Source organism: Pteronotus mesoamericanus, unplaced genomic scaffold (genome assembly GCF_021234165.1).
Source record: "Pteronotus mesoamericanus isolate MK-2021 breed Mesoamerican mustached bat unplaced genomic scaffold, CSHL_Meso_final scaffold_12, whole genome shotgun sequence".
In the NCBI taxonomy this organism is placed as follows: domain Eukaryota; kingdom Metazoa; phylum Chordata; class Mammalia; order Chiroptera; family Mormoopidae; genus Pteronotus; species Pteronotus mesoamericanus.
The window spans coordinates 9073192-9083559 of NW_026555303.1; the positions used below are offsets into that span (position 1 = coordinate 9073192).

The 10368-nt window shown below is 41.9% G+C and overlaps 1 pseudogene; it reads left to right on the forward strand.

Moving 5' to 3' along the window:
* The first annotated feature begins 6919 nt into the window (after positions 1-6919).
* Positions 6920-7171, forward strand: LOC129082209 (transcription elongation factor 1 homolog; annotated as a pseudogene).
* The last annotated feature ends 3197 nt before the right edge of the window (positions 7172-10368 follow it).

Sequence of the window (10368 nt, forward strand, 5' to 3'; positions counted from 1 at the left end):
GAATCGCTGGATTAAAAGGCAGTTCCATTTTCAGCTTTTTGAGGAAATTCCACACTGCTTTCCATAGTGGCTGCACCAGTCTGCATTCCCACCAACAGTGGACTAGGGTTGCCTTTTCTCCACAGCCTTGCCAGCACCTGTTGTTTGTGGATCTGTTTATGATGGCCATTCTGACCGGTGTGAAGTGGTACCTCATGGTGGTTTTGATCTGCATTTCTCTGACGGCTAATGATGCTGAGCATCCTTTCAGATGTCTCTGGGCCCTCTGTATCTCCTACTTGGAAAACCATCTGCCCAGGTCCTTTGCCCATTTTTTGATTGGATCGTTTGTCTTCTTGGAATAGAGTCGAGTGAGTTCTTTATATATCTTGGAGATCAAACCTCTATCTGATGTATCATTAGCAAATATATTTTCCCATACGGTTGGCTCCCTTTTCATTTTGCTGATGTTTTCTTTCACCGTGCAGAAGCTTCTCATTTTGATGAGGTCCCACTTGTTTATTCTTTCCTTTATGTCCCTTACTTTAGGAGACATATCAGTGAAAAAATTGCAGCTTGGGATATCTGAGAGTTTCCTGCCAATTTTCTCCTCTAGGACTTTGATGGTGTTGCGACTTATGTTTAAGTCTTTTATCCATCGTGAGTTTATTTTTGTGTGTGGTGTCAGCAGATGATCCAATTTCAATTTTTTGCATGCAGCCGTCCAGCTCTCCCAACACCATTTGTTGAAGAGGCTGTTATTGCTCCATTTTATGCTTCTGCCCCCTTTGTCGAATATTAGATGTCCATAGATACCTGGGCTTTTTTCTGGGCTTTCTATTCTGTTCCACTGGTCTATGGGTCTGTTCTTGTGCCAGTACCAGATTGTTTTGAGTATGGTGGCTTTGTAGTAGAGTTTGATGTTCGGTATTGTGATCCCTCTTACTTTGTGTTTCTTTCTCAAAATTGCTGCGGCTATTCGGGTTCGTTTATGGTTCCATATAAATTTTTGAAATGTCTGTTCTATTTCTGTGAAATATATCATTGGTATCTTAATAGAGATTGCATTGAATCTATAAATTGCTTTGTGTAGTATGGACATTTTAATCATATTAATTCTTCCAATCCATGAGCACGGTATATGCTTCCATTTATTTGTGTCTTCCTTAATTTTTTTTTCAATGTTGTATAGTTTTCTGCATACAGGTCTTCTGTGTCTTTGGTTAAATTTATCCCTAGGTACTTTATCTTTTTTCGTGCTATATCGAATGGTATATTTTTTTCTGATTTCTTCTTCTTCTATTGCATTGCTGGTGTACAAAAACGCCTTTGATTTCTGAATGTTGACATTGTATCCTGCTGTTTTGCCAAATTCATTTATTAGGTTGGGGAGTTTTTTGGAAAATTTACCTAATTTGAGGAGAGAAAGGCTCTCATGGATCCAGGAGGCACAGAGGACCTCACTCAAGAGGGACCCAAGGAGGTCCACTCCAAGACACATCATCATTAAAATGGCAAATGTCAAAGACAAAGAGAGAATCCTCAAGGCAGCAAGGGAGAAGGAGAAAGTAACATACAAGGGGGCCCCGACACGCCTAGGAGCTGACTTCTCAACAGAAACACTACAAGCCAGAAGGGAATGGCAACAAATATTCCAAGCCATGAAAAGCAAGGGCCTACAGCCAAGGCTGCTCTACCCAGCTAGGCTCTCCATTAAAATAGAAGGAGAAATACAGAGTTTCCCAGACAAAAGAAAGCTAAAAGAATACATCTCTACCAAACGAGCACTCCAAGATATGCTAAGGGGACTGGTTTAAGCAGATGAAGGAAAAGAATGAGACAGAGAAGAACACAAGTACAAAGAGAAAAGATGAGTAAGTTTCTATCAGTAATACCTCTCAATGTCAATGGACTAAATGCCCCAATCAAAAGACACAGGGTAGCTGAATGGATAAGAAAACATGACCCACACATATGCTGCCTACAAGAGACCCACCTCAGAGCAAAAGACCTACACAGATTGAAAGTAAATGGATGGAAAAGAATATTCCAAGCAAATGGACATGAGAAAAAGGCTGGCGTTGCCATACTTGTATCAGACAAAGTAGATTTCAAAGCAAAGGCCATAAAGAGAGACCCAGAGGGGCACTTTATCATACTTAAAGGAAGAATCTATCAAGAAGACATCAACATTGTAAATTTATAGGCTCCCAATATAGGAGCCCCCAAGTTTATAAGGAAATTGTTGGATGACTTCAAAAAAGATATAGACAGCAACACACTGATAGTAGGGGATTTCAACACCCCACTGTCAAAAATGGACAGATCTTCCAAACAAAACATTAATAAACATATCGTGGCGCTGAATGACACACTGAATTAAAGAGACTTAACTGACATATATAGAACCTTACATCCCAAAGAAGAAAAATTATTTATTTATTTTTAGAGAGAGGGGAAGGGAGGGAGAGAGAGAGGGAGAGAAATATCAATGTGTGTTTGCCTCTCATGTGCCCCCAATTGGGGACCTGCCCTGCAATCCAGGCATGTACCCTGACTGGGAATTGAACCCTGTGACTCTTGTATATAATAATCTTAAAATAAGACATTAAGATTGATTAAAAGTTCTGATATTAGGATAATGAAGAACTTAGTAAAATTAAATTAGAACTCAGTACTTGAACACATGGCTTTACTTTCAGTAAAATGATCTGAGCTATTTCTATTTTTTTGTAGTCTCCAAACTAAACATAACTATTATACACTTTAGCTGGATAATTCCATTCAAATATAAAAATAAGAGTTCCGAGGGAGTAAAGACCATGAAAAAATTATAGAAACAGGAGACTGAAGGTAATGGTTGAGTAAGTAGATGGTGAGTTCACTTGCTCCTGCCCCCAACCCAGATTTTCAGCTAATCTTCTCACAATCAACATGAACAATCAATGGAATTTTAGCTGATGTGAAGCTTTGAAGTCAAAGGATGCAGAAAATGCTTCATAATGTCTGGTAAGTGGATTTTATAATTTAAAGGGGAAATAGCCCATGTGTGACTCTGGTAGTAGCTGAGAGACCAGACAGAAGTTGTAGCTTTGGAGCTCTTTCCTTTCCTGGAGTAGGAGACCTTATTCCCACTCAGGGATTCCCAACACTAATTGGAGTGAATTGTAAGATTTTACTGAGTCAGTGAGACCCAGGATGCGCGCGCACGCACGCGCACACACACACACACACACACACACACACACACACACACACAGTGTGCAGTGATTCCATAGCTGAAATGCCAACCCGGAGAGCTCCAGACGGGGGCTCACACTGCTAAATTTATCAGGTGCCACACCTGGATAGAGAGAGGCACCTAGAGGCCACAGCCAGCCATGACTTTGTGAGAGGTTTTTGCTCCTAGGGGGAGAGTGCGTGTGCAGAAATCCAGGCAGTAACTCAGCACTGCTGTGTGGGTACTGCATAGAGACTTTTTACAAAAACTGAAATGTGGCTGTGTAAGGAACCCCCATTTAGCTGATCTGCCCTCAGAAAGACCAGATTGAAATCAAAGCTATTTAATGCCTTCCCCCTTTAACTGTGGTACTGTAAAAATACAGCAATAAAGAGGGAAGGGGAGGCTATGGGGTCTCTGGTGGTAGGATAAAGTGCGATTCCTCCCCACCTGTGAAAATCAGAGATCTTAATTCAGCATGAAGTACTTCTATGGTTTGGGTCCAGGCTGAAGAGTTCACTATATTAGGTCAGAGTAAGAGAGAAACCTCACTGATGCAAAAGGGCATCTGAGAGGGGCACACACAGATGTATAAAAGAATTGGCGATGGCAGATATGTAAAAGGGCAAGAGAAAAAAACAGAATTTGATGAGCAGATTGGGGGAAAAAAAACATTTTTTCCACTTACAAGCGTGCAGACAGCATCCCTACAGCATCCCCGTCATGCAAGGAACACTATTACTGTTTTGGCTGCAAGAAAGGAACCCAGCAGAATGACAGAACTGTTTTTTGATCCATTCTGAATTTCTATTACCCACACCAAGCCACACTGGATCTATGAGTCTTTTTCCACTGAGATCAGTGGGACAAAGATTTCAGAAACTTGTGCAACACAGGGGCGAGACCAAAACAGAAAACTTGCTGAGTGGATTGGAAAAGAAAAGCCAGCATTTCCACTCTCAAGTCTGTGAATGGTGCCCTGACCCCCAGCATGAGCTTCTCCTGTTCCTGGAGCTGAGACTGAAGAGAAGAACCTCAAAGAATGGAAAAATTGTGTTTTGACCCATTCTGAACTTTTTTTTTTAGTCATGCCAAGCCATGCTGGATCTTAGGGGCTTTTCCCATTTAAAACAGCTGTGCATAGAGATTAGAAATTTGCGCAAGGGATTTTCTGGGCTCCACCCAACTCAGCTTGTAAGCAAACTTGGTGAGGTGGTGGGCCACATGGAACAGAAAATTCTGGCCTGTGCCACCTGCAAATGCTGTTGGCTGGAAGTTAGATAGATGAGAGTTGAGCAGCTGGGGAAATTTGCAGGGAGGCAAAACCCCTCACAATCTACAAACCTCTCGGAAGGGAAGGGAGTTCCCACTCTTCTCCTTCAGTGTTACAGGCACCACCTCCAATGGGGAAACTCTGCAGAATAGTAGTGCAGGTACAGGATCCTCCTCCTGGGTGCATTTACACAAGGGGGACAAAAGAGAAACTCCATACAGAGACTTTCAAAGTGTGAAAATCTTGGAGGATAGTGCCTGGAGGAAGGGCGGAGAATTTAGTGTTCTACTGAGGCCTAGAATGAGAAAGAGAGTTTAACACCAATGGGAGGCTTACTTGATCTGTCCCCTGAAATTCAGAGATGCTGATCTCTCTCCTGCAAAGGGGGAAGTTTAATATACCCATTCTGAACCATCAGCGAACCCCCCTGAGGAAGCAAGTGCTGAGATCTCTGGTAAACACTGAAGTGCTTGGCTTTGGGTAGGTTTTTTTTTTCTCTTCTCATTGAGTGCACTACAGACTACAGAACTGACAAAGAGAAAACCTGCAAGCCTATCTCAACAGACCAGGTCTCAGTTTACAGACCCTCATCAAAAAGCTATAGAGGAAACCCAAGGAAAAAAAACGAAGGAAAGGACAGAGAGGCTGAAAGGAGGAGGCCAACACCAAAGAACCTCCACTCATCCAGAACTACCATCAACTTAAAGGAGAAAAGTGATGGCCCTTTTACACAGATTGGCCCCTCACATGCAATGAACAGCTAACTCTTCAGAAATTATTCACTATCAAAAATAAATTAGGACAGACCAAGACATGTGGTACAGGGATAGGACAACACACACTTCATCTTCCCTGAAGTCTGAATAGCTCCTCTCAAGGGACTTCCAAGGGCCCCATCTTCCCAAGTGCACAAGAAATCCTCTCATAAACAGACAAGAGAGCAGCTAGGCTAAGACTAATGGCAGGATCTCAGGCAGAGGCAGGTGGAGGCAGTACCGCCAATGCTTACAGTCATTAGCTGACTCAACCCTGGACCTTGTGGTAATAAAAAGCCAGCCATGCAGAGCAGCAAGGACCATCCAAGGCACAGCCAAGCCTTAAGGAGATAACCACAGACTGTGGATCACTTGTAGTTTCAAACATTCTGCCTAAAGTTAGATAGGGACAGCATCTGGCCTTGGCTTACACCATCTTCAGACAACACCAGAGTCATATCCAGAAGAACACAGCAGGCAAGCACTAAACTCTGCTAAGACAAACTCCACCTTGTTCTTTCTCATTATTTGCATTATTTTTCTCATGCATAGCTTTTTAACATTTTTCTTCAATTTTATTCTTATTTTTCACTAATTTTATTCCAATTTCATTTTTCACTCTTCCCTTTTTCTTACTCCGTTTGCCTTCTTCCTTCCTTTTCTTATTTTTATTTTAAATTTTATTTCCCCTTTCCTCCACCTGCTGTAGTGACTTCTTGTTTCTGGTCCCTACTCATTATTTATCCTCCCTCTATCATCTCAAAATTGTCTTCCTTCCTCTAAGTCATCCCATATTCTTTTTTCCTTTCTTATAATATTCATATCTCTCTCTACCTTTATTAATCTTTTCTCATTTGTTTTTGATATTTTTGTTGTTGGGGAGTATTTTTGCTTGTGTGGGTTTTGTTTTCTGTGTTGCTTTGTTTCGTTCTGTCATTACCTGTACAAGAGCATAGAAGACATGGTGGGAATTGAGACTCTCAGTCAGCCAGATAGATGGGAGAACCTATGAACAAATTGACCAACAACAATCAAAACCCAAATACATCAGCAGGACACACTTACACTGCATATTGGACATCTATAGAACATCCAGCCCAGGAGATAAAGGAGACTGTACCACTGAGTCTCACAGGAATCCTACTACAGAAGGCCACTCCATGAAGACAGAATCAAAGCAGATCAATCTATTGCATAGAAACAAACAAAAAGAGTCAGCTAAAATGGTGGGGAGGGCAACCACAATCTAAGAGAAAGGAGGAATCTCCATAAAAATAACTAAATGAAATTGAGGCAAGCAATGTATCAGGTATAGAGTTCAAAGTAATAGTTATAAGGATTCTCAAGTATCTTAACAAAAACTACAAGGAAATTTATGGGAGCTATAAGAACTTAGTGGAAACCATCATAAAAAAAAAAGTACATAGAAACTATTAATAAAAACCAGGTGAAAAATAAAAAAAAAATACAATATCTGAAATGAAGGATACACTAGAGAGAAATAAAAAAAATGGCTGGATGAAGCAGAGGATTAAATCAGTGAATTAGAAGACACGGCAAAACAAACAAACAAACAAACAAACAACAAAAAACACAAACCCAGTCAGAGCAATAAAATGAAAAAGACTAAAAAGAATGAAGAGAGACTGTCACAATGAAGGAAGGAAAATGTAGGTTCATCCTCCTGGAGAAATGGGACCCAGAAAGTCAAAATGGAAGCCACTCCCAAAGAAGAAGATGGGAAGCACCCTAGAGACACAGTTCACCTGTCCCTTCTGAAACCATGAGAAATATTGTGACATGAAAATGAACTGTGCTTGTAACACTAGAGTCGTCTCTTATACCATATGCCTAGAGGAATTTCAGAAGCTTATCACATATCTGCCAAAACCAGTGGATGTGTATAGTGATTGGATAGACACATTCGAGGCAGCCAATCAGTAACAAAACAAAGGACCCACCTCCTTAGCAACCCTGCTGCCATGGACGAACCCACTGGATACCATTCCAGAGATATTCCTGAGGTCTAGGGTATGAGTCTAGGGCCTTCAAACATTTTCTCTCTCTCTCTCTCTCTCTCTGGAGTGGATATGAGTATGAATGTGTGACTACAAGTGTGGCCATGCAGGTGTACTCATAGGAAAGAGTTGGAGTTGAGGGATTTCTGGGCTCCAGGGGCTTGAACTTCCTCCCTTGGACCCAAAAACCTTTGACTCATTTGTTCTTTCAGCCCCTGGCTCTAGGACCATGGTTTCTCCAGGGGCCAATGTTCTAACATCCTTGGTAAGAGCCAGCCCTGCAGAGATAGCCTCAGAACTCTCCAGCCTCCTCATTCACCTCCCAAGAACCCTGCCCATTTGAACTGGACTTCCTGCCTTCCCTTGCATTCCAAGGATTGTGTCTTTGGATTCAAAGCCACAGGTCCCTTGGCTGGACACTTGCAAGGTTGCACAGGTTCATGTTTATTTGCTCTTATAGAGGATGAAGGAGATCGGTGAGGGCAATTAATGGTCATGGGCCATTAAATAAAGTAGCTGATGCAAAAAACAAAAATAAAAATAATAAAAAGTAAAAAGAATGAGAGGAGTTTAAGGACACTTTGGAAAAACATGAAAAGAAACAATATTCATATCATAGACATGACAGAAGGAGAAGAAAAGGAGTAATGAGTAGGAAACCTGTTTGAAGATAAAATGGCAGAAAACTTACCTAAGTTGTTGAAGGAGGAAGTCACACAAGATCAGGAAGCACACAGTGTCCCAGTCAAGATGAATATAAAGAGACATACACCATCACACCTCACAATTAAAATGACAAAGTTTAAAGACAAATAGCGATATTAGAGAATAAAGATGGCAGAGGAGTGAGTGGAAGTCACACTGATCTCCTCCGAGGACCAACCTGAAATTAAAACTAAATTGTGGAGAAATCAACTGGAACAAACAACTGAACAATGGTGATAGGGAAGCCTTGTAACCTCGGAGACAGAAGAATCGGCTTTAGCACAACCTAACTGGTAAGGAGTGTGGCACAGACCTGAAAAGGTCAGCAGGGCGCCCACGGGTAGCAGCACCAGTTGGATCCCCCTGAGGTGAGCGGGGTCTAAACCAAAAGCGGGGATCTCTAGCCCACAGCCCCAGAGCCCAAAAAGTGCACGGAAAACAGCCAGCTGTGAAAAGCAGCAGGGCTGCTCTCTGCCAGAGACAGGCAGCTGGAGATGCACAGAACTGCATAAAGAGCCAACGCATAAATTTTTATTTGCAGCCACTTACCCTGGTCTCCAGCAAAGTCGGGGGCAGGGTGGGCTACAGACACCTGAGGAGAGACTAGAGAAGGAGGCTTTGGGAGAAAACTGGGAGGGTAGCCAGTGGGATCTCAGTGCTGAATTATGCCCCATGTGGCAGCAGCCATCTTGTTAAGGAAGAGACCACACCCCCTGAGGGATACCAGCATCAAAGGACCCAATAGCCCCACCCCCAGGTGGGATTCCACCAGCCCTGTGTTGTCTAAGCTGCCTTCTGAGTGCAGGGTGGTAGCCACAGACAGTAGATCCTTGGCTAAAGGGGGCACAGAGAGGTCTGAAGACATTTGAGGAAAGACTGGGGAGGGAGGCTTTGAGGAGAGAATAGAGATAGTAGCTGGCAGGATTCCAGTGTGGCCTCCTTCCTCATATGGCACCAACATGAGTGAACCCAATAACCCTGCTCCCAGGAGGAACTCCTCCCCACCCTGATCTGTCTAAGGCAGCCTGCTGAGTGCAGAGTGACTAGATTAACAGCTGAAGGAGACAGGCACAACGGTAGATTACTGGAAGTCTCGAACAAACTGCCTAAGATCAGACAAGGTCATCATCTGACATGAGGCATATCCGGAAAGTAAAAACAGCAGTCTCCAACCAGAGAAGTTCACATCACAAAGTCAGGAGATCAATACAGATCAACTTAAGAATCAGAAGCAAAAAAGAAGAGTCTCACAAATAATGGGAAGACAAATGAATATGCCCCACTCAAAGGGAAAGGAGCACTCCCCAGAAAGAAAAATAAATGAAATGGAGGCAAGTCAACTATCAGATATTGAGTTCCAAACAATGGTTCTAAGGAAGCTTGATGAGCTCAGTGAGCTCAGAGAATTACCAAAAATTACATGGAAACTATGAGGAACTAACTGCAAACTATATCAGCATGAAAAAGGACATAGAAACTATCTATAAGAGACAAGAAGAAATGAAGAATACAATTTCTGAATTGAAGAACGTGGTAGAAGCAATCAAGAGCAGGCTCGATGAAGCTGATGACTGAATCAACAAGCTGGAGGATAAGGTAGAAAAAGGCTCCCAGAAAGAGCAAGAAAATAAAAAAAAAAACAGACTAAAAAAGTATGAAAAAGTATTGAGGGAAATGCAGGGCAACCTGAAATATAATAATATCCGTATAATAAAGATACCTGAAGGAGAAGAGGATGAGGAAGAGATAGAGAACCCGTTTGAAAAAGTAATGATGGAAAACTTCCCTAATTGGAGGAGAGAAAAAGTCACACAAGTCCAGGAAGCACAGAGGGTCCCATTCAAGAGGAACCCAAAGAGGACCACTCCAAGACACATCATCATTAAAATGGCAAATTGCAAAGACTAACAGAGAATCCCAAAGCAAGCAGGGGAGAAAGAGGTAGTAACATATAAGGGAGCCCCAATATGGCTAGCAGCTGACTTCTCAACAGAAAACCTGCAAGCAGAAGGGACTGGCAAGAAATAATCCAAGTTATGAAAAGCAAAGTTCTGCAGCAAAGACTGCTCTGCCCAGCAAGGCTCTCAATTAAAATGAAAGGTGAAATAAGGAGTTTCCCAGACAAAAGAGGGCTAAAAGAATACACCTCCATGAAACCAGCACTGCAAAATATGCTAAAGGGACTGCTTTAAGATGAGGAAAAAGTTTCTATTAATACCTAGTTCCTTTCACAGTTGCCAACACTTGATATTACCAACGTTTTTAACACTCATTAATCTGATTGTGACAATGATGTGATTTTCATTGTTCCTTTACTATTTGTTAAACCTAAGCCTGTTTTAGTATATTTCTTGCCTATTTCTATTATTTAAAAAAAAAAGCTTTAAATGACTTTTTCGTATTCTGTATCCATTTATG